Source organism: Takifugu rubripes, chromosome 15 (genome assembly GCF_901000725.2).
Source record: "Takifugu rubripes chromosome 15, fTakRub1.2, whole genome shotgun sequence".
Lineage (NCBI taxonomy): Eukaryota > Metazoa > Chordata > Actinopteri > Tetraodontiformes > Tetraodontidae > Takifugu > Takifugu rubripes.
In genome coordinates this window covers 1,124,362-1,141,573 of record NC_042299.1, presented here as the reverse complement: position 1 = coordinate 1,141,573, position 17,212 = coordinate 1,124,362, and the positions used below count along the sequence as shown (strand labels likewise).

The window sequence follows — 17,212 nt, the reverse complement described above, 5'->3', positions numbered from 1 at the left end:
CAGCGTTCTCAGGCGTCACCTTCTGAGCCTTTGCAGCAAGAATGGTCTTTGGAGCCTTATAGTCAAACAGGGAGTTTTGGGTATGTGTTCCGTTACAAGACGGGGGAGTTGATTCTCTATCAGCGGGAAGAATCTTCCAGTGAGGGGCCTATGTTGTCGGCTACGATGTCTTCCAATGACTGGGGTGTGTTGAAACTGATCAAACCGAGAATGGTGTGTGTGACTGAAGAAGGCTGTGAAGAAAGAAACAACACAGAACAGAAACCTTCCACAGAACAAACATTTGTGAGCATTTGGTTGACGAAAACCTCGGGTACGGGAAGATGGTTCTATCGTGCTAGCTACAAGATGCAGATGGAAGAGATGTCAGGGAAACCGAGACAGTATTTTGTCTTGGATCTTTTTAACTCAGACTGTGGGGTTTTCAGCAACGTGTTGACTCTACCTCTTGCAGCATGGATCGAAAAGATGCATGAAATGGATGATAAAATCACAAAATTTTTTCACCATTGTCGTCTTTGGAACAACACTGTGGTGACGAAAAAAAGAGTCCTCCCTCGTGTAAGCCCACACCCATATCTCAAATGTATAAAAGACGTTCGTCTGAACCATACGTTACCCACTACCGGAGTGAAACACTAAGGAGAGCATGTCTACCAACAGAAGCGTCAAGAGCGGATCTGACAATCCGAGCAATTCCTATCTGTGGGATGAGGATGAGACACAAGCGGAATGCCGTCAATGTCGGCTTCGGCCTCGCAGGCTGGACTTTGACTCACTCATCCAACGCTTGGATCCCACGGATTCTAACGAGTCTCTCACTCCTTGGCTAAGCCCTCCACCAACCCCACCCCTCGGACGCTCGGCATCGGATCCTGGGGTGTCCAGTCCTCACTCACCCTCACTGACACCACCCGTCAGAGACTCAGCATCACTTCCAGATGCTATTCAAAATTTCCTGAAAGCGTGCGGTGTCAACGCTGACTACGTGAAAGTCAAGCTCGCCGCAGAGACCCTTTTGCTCGAGCTGAAATCCAACGAATTAATCTACACTCCCATCCAACAAATGTACGAGAGTATCGCCGACAACGACAGCGAGATTAAACAGGAACATCTGGACACGGTGTCTCAGACATGTTGAAAACACTTATATCTGAAAACACCATTTTCAGATATAAAATGGGGAGCTTCTGGGGAAAAGTTGTAAACGATGTAGAAGGTGTCAAGATCCAATTGATCAAGGGTCAGATAATAAACATCTTGTACCAGGCTATTGAGAACAAAACGGCTTCAAACAAAAACATCTTGCTGGAAAAAACCAGAACGTGTGCAGGACCCGCACTTTGGGAAGAGATGGTAAATGACACGATGCTTATGAGCAAATCTGGATTGTCGGATTGTTTTAAAGTAATTTTTAAAGAACTGTCCAACGATGTTGTAAAACCATGTCATATGATAGCCTTTTATGCTTTGCTCATTGATGTGACCAGCAGACTTGTGCAAAACAACCATTCTGTAAGCATCTTGGAAGAACTTGGAAAATTTCACGATGATATCTGCCTCAGTCTAGATCATAAAGTCTTAACTCAAACTCTATTGATGATAACGCATTGGTCTTAGACTAGTTTTTGACTATCTGTACTTTCACATTACAAATGTATTTACTCACAAAATGTGTATGCTACAGATTTCTTAACACCTAATAAAAAAATAAATACCTCTCAAACGAGCATCCCTTCTCATTTTGTTTTCAACATGTCTGAGACACGCTTCATGGAAAAAGTGTACTATGATCCCGCGCATCCCGGTAGCCTCGGTGGTGTAGAGCGGCTCCATAAGGGGGTGCAAGAAGAAATGGGAAAGACGGTTCCTCGAGAAAATGTTAAAACATTTCTACAGGGACAGGACGCTTACACTCTACACAAACCGGCCAGGATACATTTTCCAAGAAACAGGGTTTTCGCCCCCCGCCCTTTAAACCAATTTCAAGCGGACCTGTGCGATATGCAAGCCCTGTCGGAGCATAATGACGGATATAATTATTTATTAACGGTCATAGACATATTTTCCAAAAAAGCTTACGTCAGGGCTCTGAAGAGAAAATCAGCGGCTGAGGTGGTAAAGGCGTTTGAATCCATTTTTGAGTCAAGTCAGACGCCTGAAAAAATACAAACTGATGCGGGGAAAGAATTTTTTAACAAGAGTTTTGAAGCTTTGATGAGAAAACACAATATCGTTCATTTTTCCACCGCCAGCCACCTTAAGGCCTCTGTGATTGAAAGATTTAATCGTACATTAAAAGGTAGAATGTGGAGATATTTTACAGCAAACAACACTCTGCGATACACCGACGTCTTACAAGACTTGGTGAAAAGCTATAATCACAGTTATCACAGCAGTATCAAGATGAAACCCGCTGAGGTAACCTCGGAGAACACTTTTAAAGTGTTTCAAAACTTGTACGGTAAATCTGAAAACCGACGGAAGGTTGAAACCAAGATGAATTTCAAGAAGGGGGACCTAGTTAGAATTTCAAAACTGAGAGGAGTGTTTGATAAAAAATATGAACAGAGTTTTACGAACGAGGTGTTTACGGTATCTGAACGCATCCCTCGCGACCCTCCAGTGTACAAGTTAAAAGATTACGATGGAGAACCCATCCAAGGGTCATTTTATGAGCCAGAGCTACAAAAGGTAACGATGGGGGAAGACAGACTTTTCCACGTAGAAAAGATTCTGAAGCATCGCATCGTCAGGGGTGAAAAGCAAGTCTTTGTAAGTTGGAAAAACTGGCCGGAGAAATTCAACAGCTGGATCAAAGCCGCAGATTTAAAGAACGTATGAAAATCAACTCGCGATCGCATCGGATATCATTTCATCATGTACGGTCCGAAGGACGAGGGTTTTTTTATTACCCTACCCTCCAACGCCAGCGTTGATGTTTTTAAAGAAAACACGAGTTCCAGTTACCGCGTGGATTTGCCTCAACATATCGATTTAGAGGGAAGCTGGGAAGTAGCTTTAACGCAGATTTCATACCCGCACACCTTTTATCACCTTTATCAGGAGGATGCCTACTTTTACTGGAGGGAAAAACCTCAAGAACCGGCCACGGAGAGCGAGGTGCATCGTCAAGAGATGAGAGAATCATATTTCAACAGCATCTCAGCCTTTAGATTCGAGATGGACGGACAATTTAGAAGAATAAAGTCTGATATTTACCTCGTCTATGACAATCTTCTGAAAAGATTTGATTTCCAATCGGGAGGTAAAACCCACGTACTCTTCGAAGGACCCCTGGCATATTTGATGGGTATGAAATCAGGGGAATGGTTTACGTTTGACCAAAGGTATGCGTACTATCCCTGCGATTTACGAGCTGGGTTTTATCACATGTATTGTTACAGCGACGTAGTTGCACCGCAGATGGTCGGCGACGTTTATGCGCCACTTTTGAGAACGATTGATGTAAAAGGAACGTTCGGTGAAATCGTCACACAGTATTTCAATCCTGCTTACTATTTACCGGTGTCCAAAAACCACATTGAAAACATTCAGGTGGAGATAAAAACGGATCAAAACAAACCGGTAAAATTTTCATACGGCAAGACTATCGCGACTCTCCACTTTAGACCTAGAACTTGAACCCCAGGGTTATATATATTCCAATCGCCCGCGTCCTCATCATTCATTTTCAGGAGGCTGATCAGCTATCCACACACAAGCTATCCGCGACATCTCTGATGGACTGGGAGGGTCGCGTCAGGCGGTTGAGTTGATGAGGGGTGACGAGAAACATTTTTTGGGCCTTTTTCAAAGTCATTTTCGTATCAATCCTCCGACGAGGTTCCCGATCAAAGGTACCACCGCTGAGAGGAGAGGTAAAAGAAATCCGCCCGTCTGCTTCTTTAGAACCTGTTGCTTCCTCTTTAAACTGGTTCTTTTATCAGCCAACAGTTTGATAATTTTTTTCTGTCTCTTCAGTTTTTTAAATTGAGAAGGAGTCAGGGGGACGTTTCCTTTTAGAAGATTTAAAGAAATCTCACACAGTGTCTGGATAAAATCCGGGGAGCTGTGAATAAGAATGTCTCTACGTTTCTTGGGTGTGGCACGGTACAGGGCCTTCAGCAGGGGTGCGTTTCTTTTTATACGCGCTGACATGATGATCTACGTCGACGCTCTGGGGATGTAAACGGCCGCTTGCTGGTGAGGAAGTACACCCGTCCTCAGTCTGTACGGATCTGGGCAGACGGGGGTGAGATCCACTATTAAATACCCGTGAGGGTCTTTTGTGGCGTCTTCAAAACTCTCCAAGAAAAATGTCTTTTGTGATGGAAAAATCTGATGAGCCAATATATTCATTTGTAGTTTATCCCGTGGGTTTTTAAACATGACCAAATAATTGCTGTTCAAACTGATGGTGCGACTGTGTTTACCCTGGTGAAACACGTTTTGAGTCAACATCATAACACTCATGTTTCTGTGGTGGCGATACTGTGTAAAAATCTTTACCACTTCAGGATGGTCAGAGGCTTGAAAAATAACATCGTCCAAAATAATCAAATGCTTTTGATCAGGAGGAAACAGTGTTTCATCTTCAAAAGAATCAGGCAGACCTTTGACAAATTTAATGTTTTTAATCATCTTTTGCAGTTCAGCGTACATAGGTTGAAAAGAGGTATAAATCCACACGATATTGTCAGGTACAACATTTATTACACGGTCACAGTTTTCCAATACATTTTTTACAAAATAGGTCTTTCCACACCCGCTCGGACCCACGATTAAACAAGAAAAGGAAAGATAAACCTAGGATCAAATTCAATTTCCTGCATTTCTAATACCCGAAAGGCAGAGTTGTTCCGTCAGCAAAGAGTCGTCTTTTGTCATACACCACCCTAAATTTTTTATCAAATGACACATTTCTCAATGCAAAACCCTTTTTATCACGTCTGATGCTGTGTTGACGGATCTCGATCGTGTTTCCCTCTTGTTTATTACTCAGGTAACCCTCCACCAGCTCTCTGACACTGTCAAAGCTCACACGCTCACAACATTCCCGGGTCTGAGTGATACCTTTCACACGCATGACGACTTTCTTTTTATTCCGTGTTTGGTACGCGTAACTCTTGGGACCCGCCGCTGCAAACTCTTGAATGCTGTCACCATCCAGTTCATCCGTCAGGTCACCTAAATAGTTACCCAGCTCTAGAGGTTTCTCACCCTCTTTGACCAGATAGATTAAACTATCTGTGTCGATGTAAAACACTCTGTCTTGTAGTTTTTCCAGATAACTGTACAGCTTCAGTCGTGCGTGTGCTGTGGTGAATGCTGCAATAAAAACATTACTCTGTTTACCTGGGGGTTGAACGTACCTGTCGGTGTATTTCCACCTGATGAGAGCTCTGTTGCTGTGGAGAACGGAAAAGTATTCGACTTTGTATTTACCTGAAAACATGTAACTAAAGAATTCTTTAGGATCTGAGACAATGGTGGTTTTAAACAAATTATCTCTCTGTGCAAACTTTCCCCACAAACTGTTGAGACACAATTTAGCAACCTGTCTTTTCACAGGATTGGTCTCGATTTTGCCAGCATCTAAAAGAATGCCCTGATGCTCCTGATAGTCCCTGATGTATTTTTCCCTGCTCTCTCGGTCCGTCGCCTCAGCGGGGTAACCCGAGGCTTCCTGCTTTCCTTTCAAAAAGGTGTGTATGTAGTCGGTAAACACAGTGTCGCTGCTCTTGTCAAAGTGCCAGACTTCTGTAATTTTACCCACCCTGTACCCCACCTCCAGAGCTTTGATGAATTCAACGGTGACCCAGACCCCCGTCAGAGCTCTGCCCTCATCGTCGTGTTCGCAGGGGCCACCCTCATTGTTAGTGGGTTAGGGTTAGGGTTAGGGTTAGGGTTAGGGTTATTGCGCTAACAATAACTTGGTCCTCAACACCAGCAAGACCAAGGAGCTCATCGTGGACTTCAGGAAAGCAAGAGGAGGCACACAGGACCCCATCCACATCAACGGGATGGCCGTCGAGCGTGTCTCCAGCTTCAAGTTCCTGGGGACCCACATCTCAGAGGACCTGTCCTGGACCACAAACACCTCCAGCATCATCAAGAAGGCTCACCAGCGCCTCTTCTTCCTGAGGACACTGAGGAAGAACCAGCTATCCTCGGCTGTCCTGGTGAACTTCTATCGCTGTGCGATAGAAAGCATCCTGACCAACTGCGTGTCAGTCTGGTATGGAAGCTGCACTATCGCTGAGCACAAGGCCTTGCAGAGGGTGGTGAAAACTGCCCAACGCATCACAAGGACTACACTCCCTGCCATCGGAGATGTCCAGAGGAAGCGCTGCCTGCATCGAGCACGCAGCATACTCAAGGACTCCTCCCACCCCGCCCACAGACTATTTTCCCTCCTGCCCTCCGGGAGGCGCTACAGAACCCTCAGGACTCGGACCAGTAGACTGAGGAACAGCTTCTTCCCCAGAGCGGTGTCCCTGTTGAACTCCTGCTGACCCTTACACACTCCACACCTCACTACACTACAGCAGTTTACACAACAACTCACTAGCTTAGTAACCAATGTAGCTACTGTTTAAACCTGTCCTGCGCACTCATGCACTTTATCATCTGTATACACGTAATTTATAATTTGCACATCTCCTCTATCTTATGTAAATAGCTAAATAGCTCCTGCACTTATAGTCCAAGGCATTTAATGTAAACACCATCTGTAAAATATGTTTATAGCACAACCCGGTAAACAATTGTAAAATAACCGCCATACTGTATTTATTAAGTTATTATCCTCACTTGCTGCTTCTTTTGCACTTCTGGTTAGATGCTAAACTGCATTTTGTTGCTCTGTACCTGTACATGTGCAATAACAATAAAGTTGAATCTAAAAAAAAATAAAAAAAAATCTAGTTTCGGCACAGGTGCGACACAGTGTAAAGAGTAATTTACCTCCCTCACTTTTGTGCGGTAACACGGGGAATAAAAGACCTCGAGGAGGATACACAGTGGCTCTGATGAAGCCGTAGTAGCTGCGTGGGTCCTCGAAATCTTTGTAGATGATCACGGGGTGACCAAAGGGGTAAGAGCAAGTACTGTTGACAAACGGGTACAGTGAGGTGACATCAACATAGTGGATGGTTTCATCGGGCGCTGCCGTGTGTCGCAGTTTTAAAGCGCTCGTTCTACCTCCGAAAAGTGCTTTTCGGGGGTTGAGAGGCTCAGGAGCGTTAAAGCAACGGAGAAATTCTTTAACCTCCGTGCATGTTGTTTTCATCTGGTTCCACGTGTGTTCTCTCATGACTACAACACGAACCCCATGTGTGGTCTGTAGCTCACTCACCCTCTTCTCACTTTTGTAGTGAAGTTCACCAAAGGTGACGCCTCTCATATCGCACTGTACTGTGGGATCAAAGCAACTGGGACAGCCGTGGTAAAAACATCCATGAAATTCCCAGACATGTTTTACACCGTCAATCTCAGCATATCCGTCTACGAAAAATGCACCAATCTGTTTTTCACCCATGTTTAGAGCATGCTGTATAAAGATTTTTTCTTTGTGCATCAACCATTCTAACCATTGAACCGAGGCGCTAGAGAATCTTTTGCTCTGATTCAAATAGTTGTGAGGGCAGGGGATAGCCAGAGTGTTAGGAGTCAGATAATTGGTGCGAAACACCTTCATACAGGCTCCGGCTATGGTGATAGAACCAAAAGGGTCTACCCCCGTCTCACCTAGGAACTGATCTCTAAATTTAAGACTGCCCTGGGTGAGAATGTCAACATCATTTTTGCAGTACAGCGAGGCCTCCTTTTTGAAGTCAAAGGTACCTCGGCTGACCTCGTTGTACCACGGGTCAAATTCTTCCCGTTCGCGCACCGTCATGCGATCTACGTCGTAGTCGGACGGAACGGGATAGGGCCCCACGTAATTGAGGTGAATTTCTGAGCTAAATTTGTGTGGGAAATACCCCTTGGTCTTGTCAGTGAATCCTAAGGCTTTGGGCATAGCGCTGAGACGCATGGGGAGAAATGACAGGGAATCTATGAATTTGAGACCATAATGGGATTCCTCAAAACTGAGGATTTTACTCCCGTTCATCAGAATCTGTTGTGGCGTCACATCCAGTTCCAACATACCTTTTAACACCAGATAACTGTCAAACCCCTTGGCATTATGGGCTATAAAGATGTTCTGTTTGTATCGTGGCTTCCTGAAATGCAAAATAAACATTTTAGCACAGTCAAGACCATAAAACGCCTTCTCTTCACCTTTGGATGTTTTTGTATGCACTAAAAAAGGAACATGCTCTCCATTTTGACCCACAAATGTTTCAAAATCATAAAAAACCAAATCAGGATGTGAGATGTCTGGTTGGAGGGTAGGAATGTAACAACTATGAACGACTTTAGAGTCGCTCTGCAGTTTTTCACCACAGATTTTACATTTTTTCACCGCACAGCGATGCTTTGCATCGTCTAACGACAAATTGACACTGTAGTATAGTTCGCATCGTGCGCATTTTTTGATTCGGTCGCAGAGGCTGGACTTTCTGCTTGAACCGACCAATTTGTGTCTGGTGAAACAAGAGGGTGAGCGACACGTTCTGTTACAGTCAGAGCAAACCACTGTGTTGAACCCTTCTGTGGGGCAGGCAGGATCGTTGCACACTGCGCAGTAACCTTTACAAAAGTGGGTATAGGGGTGCTTAAAAGTCTTGTAACAATAATTACAGACTGACGACCCCAGGAAGGCTTTGAGATTTTTTATCCCATAATAGTGATTTTGTAGTAAAAAGAGAAACAACTGATTGGAACGATCAGAGAATTTTGTCTCATAATGTGAGAGGGGTTTACTGTGGCATGTTCTGTAAAACACAACAATTTTACGCCCCAGAATATTTTCAAATTTACCAATGTCACTGAAAGTGACGGGGGTCTCATCATTTAAACCAGCCTGATGCTGCAACTTCCTCGCAATATCAAGGCATTCTCTTTCAGTAAGTTTCGGGTAGATAACGTGAGCTAGACTGATGGCGAAGCAAAGCTGGTTGTCTCTGTTGTCTACGATAAATAAGTGACGTCTTTTTTTGTCAATGATTTCACAGTCTAGAGTTTTCTCCATCTTACGTTTGGCACCTCCTCCTGGGTTCTGCACCACGTGAAGGATGAATTCTATATTCTCATCCGATGAAATGATACCGTTTGACTGCACAATCCGATCTAGCATTCCATTAAAAGCCGGTAGAATATTTTCACCTTGTTCATCCACAGCAACTGTAACATGATTGTGTACGTTTTCACCCACCACCTCCAACTGTATTAAATCATTGCGACTACTATGTCGTCTGGCAACATCCACCAATTCGCTGATAACCCCTGTTACATCTCGATAGAATGTTGCAATGTCAGGCACATTTCCCCGAGTGGGAATGTTAAAGGAGCGTCTTGTTCTCCATGTGTTAAAATCATTAAAAAACCTCTCACCCCGCTCAGGAGAGAGATCGGATGGATTTTCTCCTAGCCCTCCTCCCCCTTGCTGAGGAGAAAGATGGGGTGAGGGGCTGCTCTCTGACCCCCCTTCTCCTGGCCTCTCATCCTGTTCAGGAGGGGGGTTAGGAAGAGCCGATTGTGTCTCTGCTGAATCCGTCTCTGATCTGATTGTTACCGCGTGTAAGACATGATCACTTTGCGTGTGGAGAGCTGATGAAGGAGAATGATTTTCAAACTCTACTGCATTAACTGCATTAAGGTTTTCGAGGGCATCATTTATGAGTTGTAAGGTGTCAAGTTCTAGGACGTTTTCATTTTGCTCTGTAAATTGTAAATTTATTGGAATGGAGATTGGAATTTCACTTAATTGATCAACAGCTATTTGTAAAGCATTCGGTACTTGATTAAAATATTCAACATTGAAATCCTCATCACTTAATTGATCAACAGCTATTTGTAAAGCATTCGGTACTTGATTAAAATATTCAACATTGAAATCCTCATCACTTAATTGATCAACAGCTATTTGTAAAGCATTCGGTACTTGATTAAAATATTCAACATTGAAATCCTCATCCATATCTTAAACAAAAGACAGAAAAAGGAAAAAAAAAATTACAGCTTTTTCAACACTGTTTTAGTACACCTTTGGTTACAATTGGAGGAAACAATATACCGTATGACATTATTGAAAATCTCAATAATGCCGTATTCTACGTCTCCTCGCAGGGGCAGAAGGTTCACGGGAGGGTGGAAAGGCCGTGGGAGTCACAGTGCTCAGAGAGGCGCACGTTTGAAGGTTCTGTTTTGATGGTTCTGTTTAGACAGAGGGGAAAATCGTTAAAATACAAATCATCAAAACGGCACATATTTTGTATATACTTCTAATCACAGATAAATATATTACCTTGTACAGTCGACTTCGGTCCTCCTGGCTGTCTCACACGTCTTCTGGAGAGTTTGTTCGTCTGCTTACTTGAGTCAGTCCCATGTTGAAGTGCCGAGGTTTCCCTCTCAATCTCAATTTCACCAATTTCAGTTACACAGCAATTTGTCCCCTGCACGGGGAGTGGGGTTTCAGAACACAGCAATGCTTTTACTGCTTTTTCAGTTTCTTGGTTGTCTTCGGATACCAATCTTTCAGCCCTGGCTAACAGATCTGAAAAATGTATCATAAAAAGTTATATTTCAGCAATCTATGAACAACTGAGCTGTTCATAAAAAACAAAACAAAAAAAAAAAAAAAAACTGTATGTAAAATACCAATGTCTGTTTGCGTGAGGGTTATTCCTTCAAACTCATCGGCGCTGACTTTAAAGATACAGAAAATTACACTTAAAAATCTAGAATAAAAATAGAACAACTTTCAGGTTAAAAAGATCACGGATTGCTTACCAGGATAAATTGGCATATGGTGAACCTCTACTGTAACTTCTAAAACACAGTTATTCGTAAATAGTAGTTAATCATTAATAGTTCATTCATTAATAGTTTTCTAAAACTATTTAGAAAACTACAAAGAAAAAGTTTGGGAAGAATTTGAGGCTTACCGGTAGTCATCTTTGCAGCCATCTTTGTTTGTTACACGCGCTCGCAGACGGTGAAGCTTCCGATGAAGTTCTGGAGGACTGAGCTAATGACTGTGAGATGATCATGTATATATTCGCTTTACAATGCTTGGCGAGAAGGAAAAAAAAAAAAAAGAAAGTTGATTGGCGCCGAAAAGTCTGATATTGACGATTGGACCAACTGGTGGTGATGTAACTCCCATGGGGATACCTCCCTACACGGGAACTCTACCAAACAACAGGTTCAGGCGATATAACTCATGTTAAGAATGTTTTTCTCCAGGAGGGCCTCCAGGTCTCCAGGGGATTTAAGCTTCTTCAGTTACACACCTCGGACACCGGAAGACAACGTAGGCCCCTAAATTTCTTACTTGAGGCCACCAACTCTTTTCTCTTTTCTTCTGAACCACAGTGTTAGGGTTCTAACAGTCTAACTTTCTCCAATAGTTTTCTCTTCTCTAGTTTTCACAAATGTTTCACAAAATGTTTGTTCTGTGGAAGGTTTCTGTTCTGTGTTGTTTCTTTCTTCACAGCCTTCTTCAGTCACACACACCATTCTCGGTTTGATCAGTTTCAACACACCCCAGTCATTGGAAGACATCGTAGCCAACAACATAGGCCCCTCACTGGAAGATTCTTCCCGCTGATAGAGAATCAACTCCCCCGTCTTGTAACGGAACACATACCCAAAACTCCCTGTTTGACTATAAGGCTCCAAAGACCATTCTTGCTGCAAAGGCTCAGAAGGTGACGCCTGAGAACGCTGTACAAACACCGTGGATTTTTCAACTACTTTTCCACACAATTCTCTTATAACGGTCACAGCCGTCTCACCAATCACGGATGTAGAACTACTCATGTTGTCCACAGATGGCTATGCCAGGACTATGGCAAAACTGTTTTGTAACTGTTTTGTAACTGCTGCCATTCCTTTTTAAAAAAAGGCGGGAGGGAGAATGGCGGGAGGCGGGAGGGGGGGGGGGGGAAACAGATGTGGGCGGGTTCAGGGAAAGGTCAACCTGTCACTTTGACAAGAAGTACCCCATTTCTCTCTCTGTCGACAAAGCAGAAGCAGCTTCGCCTTAAAGTTAAATTAGTTCCTGGTATCACACAATGCATCTTTATAAAGTCCTAAATGGCTCCTCGGCCACTCTTATAACCATGGAAACATTCTCTTAATTGTCTCTTCAAATGTCTGTATTATACGTTACTATTTTACATCATGCCTTCAGAATCTTTAGGGTTTAGTATTTACTGTCTCTGTGACATGGAGCATTGGAATATTTCAGCTGCAGCCAGCAAAAACCCATCAGAATGACGGCTATCGGTGGGAACCGCAGGTCATTTGACTTTAGTCAGTCTGTTCAATGTTATAGGATTTATTGCAATCTAATAAAAACTATGAATAAATGTGGGAAATAGGAAATAAAAAGAAGCAAAATGACCAAATAAAACTCCCATGAATACTGTAAATTTAAAGATGTCAAGAATGGAATATCAGCTTAAATGGAATCAAACATAAAGTGAAAAGGCCTCCTTTAAGTTTACTGCAAAAATAAACACAAAATCAAGAGCGACACGCACCAGAAACGTCTCATTCTCTCTTCTGTCTCCACTCATTCTTTTATATTCTCTTAAGATAATGGGGACGGGGTCGTGTGATAACAAAACAAGCTAATTGGGGACTATATTTTTGTTGCAAGAACTTTGGCTCTTCAGAAGTTTCTATGTTGGCTTCCACAGATTGTGCATCCACTAGAAACTCAGTGTTTTTGAGGAACTACCAGGAGTGGCTAGAGTGGAGGCCAATGACGCTATAGCTACATATAGGTACATATAGATCACCGTTATCCTCAACCCAAAAGACCACCAGTTGGCGCAGCAATACTAAAGATAGGAGGTTGTGGTCGTTGCGCAGACGCGGAGTGATATCACGCACAAACGTGCCCTATGTTCTATATCCCGTATGTTCGCCACCAAAGGGCGCACCGTATTAAAAGGTGCCGCCTCAGTTACGGGTGCTATTTCTGTATTTAACACATACATCAGGTGCTCCGGATTATAGGGCGCGGGCATGGTAAAACATACCGCTACCATAGCTTAAAACATGCATGCTAGCGCGTATTTAGCAATTTAGCGAAAGCCGGCAAGTCGAACAACCGACAACAATGTTTATTAAAACTTTGGTATTTTTCGTATTTTGTTATTAAGCCCCGGAGGGCTGAAGCAGGACCGCTGTTAAAAATGTATCAGTCCGCGCTTCCAGTTCTGGTGCAACGTCCAGTTCTAAATGTATGAATCCGCGTATTGACGTTTCAACGTCCCATCAGTAAAGGGAGAGATTTGGATATAGTCCCCCTGAGGTGGTGTTTTTAGAGCAGTTCTTAACAACTTTCTCTTTGCCTGATAAGAGGTCCAAACATTATTTCACTTCCCTATAAAATACTCTAAAATTTGCCATTCAAGATCAGATCCCACCAGGTATAATTCATCCTCTAAATGTTCACAATTTCTTATTCTGTCAGGCTGTTTTTAAACCTTTGGCAACATCAAATAAAGTACCCAACTGGTGTTATGTCAGGCTGGTTTACATCCCATTAAAGAAGCCAGCAGAAATAAAGCACAACAGTTACACAGACTATGCACAATAATATAGAGGATATAAAAAACAGTGTTGAGATGGGTTTGTGTCACTTTAGTAAAATCAAAGCATTTTTCTTTATGTGCCAGCAATGAACACAATCTAAGAAGTCTCTGACACTAAACATATGGAGCTCCTATAGAACAAACTAAAGATTTGTTGTTATTAAGATAAAGAAATGCAACATTTCCCCCAGAGAAGCGATGGCGATGGAAAAAGCCCTGGCTGTGTGTGTGCATCACAGCAGGCGTGGGTTCTCCTCTCTGGAGTCATGCGGGGCTCCTTTGAAGGGCAGATGAGGAGGTTGGTTACAGATTCCCCTCAGAAAGATGATTACGGTGCCAAAGGTCATCACCGGGGTAACCAGGAAGAGGCAGAGTCGGTCTACTGTACGAGCGATGCCGCTCCAGTTATCCTTCTCCTGTCAGGACCAGACATTTACGCCACTTTTGATCTTTTTAAATCAGACTTTGGGTTGAGGACTCTGTTTGAACCCTCTGAGCTCATTGTAGTCGTTCTTGTTGCGCATGTGTTTAATGATGTAGTGGCTCCATCCACAGCCGGCTTGATCTCTGGTACAGCTGATGGCTCCTCCCTCTTCTTGTGGTTTCACAGCTCCACACAGACACCAAAGCTCAGAACTCAAATGAAGCTACTGATGCTTCTATATCTCATGTGTTTAAATGTTTCTGGAAACGTCCTGGCAGCGTGTGTGACTCGGGTCACCAGTCCGTGTCTCCCAGACTGTTTCTCAAACATCAGCTCACTGCGGGACTTCACACTGTCGTACTCCTCAGCCGAGGCAATGGAGCCCACTGAGCTGGATCGCCGCGGTAACGGTCCATCCCAGTACGGCTCTGCCTCAGCAGGGCGGGACATGGGCAAGATGTGGGGTAATCGCTGGAGGAAGAGTGTATGTGTACACTGATGTGTGTATGTGTGTGTGTTATAGTGGAAAACCACATGTTCATATATCCTCTTTCATATGTTATTAAGTCATATGTTCATATGTCCTCTTTCATATGTTATTAAGTCACATGTTCATATATCCTCTTTCATATGTTATTAGGTCACATGTTCATATATCCTCTTTCATATGTTATTAAGTCATATGTTCATATATCCTCTTTTATATGTTATTAAGTCATATGTTCATATATCCTCTTTTATATGTTATTAAGTCATATGTTCATATATCCTCTTTTATATGTTATTAAGTCATATGTTCATATATCCTCTTTTATATGTTATTAAGTCATATGTTCATATATCCTCTTCCATATGTTATTAAGTCATAGGTTCATATATCCTCTTTCATATGTTATTAAGTCATATGTTCATATATCCTCTTTCATATGTTATTAAGTCACATGTTCATATATCCTCTTTCATATGTTATTAAGTCACATGTTCATATATCCTCTTTCATATGTTATTAAGTCACATGTTCATAAGTCCTCTTTCATATGTTATTAAGTCATAGGTTCATATATCCTCTTTCATGTTATTCAGTCACATGTTCATATATCCTGATGTTCATCTGTTCAACAAAGGGACAACAGGATGTGTGTGTCTTACCTGTTTGGTCCACTCAGACATGACGTGCGTGCTCGGCGTCCTGAAGTGGAGGTGGAGGACGACCACACAGTTCAGCACCACCACCGTCACCACCACCATGATGAACATCAAATATCTTCAACACACAAACACACTCAGGTGTTTTCCATTTTTTAAATCTCAGCCGGTTGTCACCTGGTTCTGCAGCCCTAATGTATATATAGTTTGGAGAAGCAGAATATATCTGATTCAGAGTTAAAGTGATGTGGAGTAAATGGTGCGTTTACCTACTTCACAATAAGAGGAACGGACGTGGATGTTTCTGGAGCCTTTGAGAGATCAAGAGTAGGAAGACAGACTGAGCGAGCAGCACCGAGGTGGACAGTGTCATCTTCTCACCACCTACACACACACACACACATTTTTATTATCCTTTTTAAAATCTATTCAAAAATCTGTTGGGGAGCTAATTTATGTTTCTCCATTAATGGCGGCCCCTCAGCTCCGCCCACTACCGATGTTTGCTGCTTTATTAGCTGTGTTGTCCCGTGCTGACGTGATATTCAGCTATAATGTCTGATTCTTTGGGTGCTGCTGAAGGTTAACTCAGTTCATGTAGTTGTGATTCTGAAAAGGTCCCAGACTGTTAATCTGCCTGACGCTGGCTTCAGTACGTTCTGTGACTCTGCACTGACTGTCTGCGGGCAGGTAGTAGACCAGCGAGGCCAGGAAGGAGATGAGCACGCAGGGGATGATGATGTTGACCACGTAGAAGAGAGGTTTGCGTCTGATGACCAGGTAGAAGGTGATGTCCTGATGCTTGTTGCTCTCCATGGGAATGTGTTTGTAGGTGTTTCTCTTGGCGGGTCGGTGGATGATCTCCCACTCACCATTCTCTGTTGGTCAAAGCCAGAGTTCAGACACAAGTGATGAAGTTATGACCGTCAGTCTGGTTGGAGCTGCAGCCAGTCTGAAGGCTCAGGCTCTGGGGAAAACAACTTCTCTGCATGTATCAACAGCATCCAGTACACTGAAAGTCACCCACAAGCTCCAGGACTGGATGCAGTAAAAAATAAAAATAAATGGAAATTAATCTTTACTTGGTTACCTGTAAAGCCTGCAGGATCAGTAATGATCCATTCAACCGTCCACTTGGTTTCATTGAGTATTTCTTCCTTCAGGAGCAACCTGATCTCTTTGGCATTGTACGTTAGAGAGCTGCAAGGCAACATGGGAAATGCAGTTTTGCAGAATGCAGAATTTAAAAAGCCTTTTTTCCTACTGGGAGAGTTTAGCTGCACCATGCATTTTATTTTTGCACCTTTTTCTCCTCTCATATGTGTTTAGATTCTATAAAATCTTGACTCAGCTCAGTTTAAAACATCATGTCAGAGTTTGTCTGCGTTTCAAACAACAATGAAAAATCCTGCCCGTGCATACGTGAATTTGAGCGTGCAGTCCTGCCAGTCAAAGGGGAAATATTTGACGCTGATGGAGCAGGACGATCTGAAGATGGCGGGTGGTAACCAGTAGCAGAGACCTGTTGAATCTCTGCACAAAGGTGGACGTAATTGGACCTAAGCCCAGAATAAGTGCAAATATTCCCAACGCTAATGCAACCAAAATACAGCAAATTATGCTTCATTTCATTGATGAGTTGTCTTAAATTATAAAGTAACAATATGGAGCAAAGGTTTGGAGAGGTCTGGTTTGTGTCCTTTCATCGGTTGTTGATGGAGAAATATTGGTGAATTGCTGGCCTATTCTAACGCATCACAAATGATTTCATTATCATTTGAACACTGGACAAGTGTGTTCAAAAGAAGGAAAAGTTTCTTGGAATCATTAGATAAAATCATGGCTGTGATATAAAACCTGAGCTGCATTTTTTGGACACATTTCCTGATGCATCAGTGATTTTAAAGATAAAGAGCGT

General features: G+C 42.9%; 1 pseudogene; it reads right to left on the bottom strand.

Moving 5' to 3' along the window:
- Positions 1 to 14,005: 14,005 nt before the first annotated feature.
- On the bottom strand, positions 14,006 to 17,162 carry LOC105418942 (acetylcholine receptor subunit delta-like; annotated as a pseudogene).
- Positions 17,163 to 17,212: the final 50 nt, after the last annotated feature.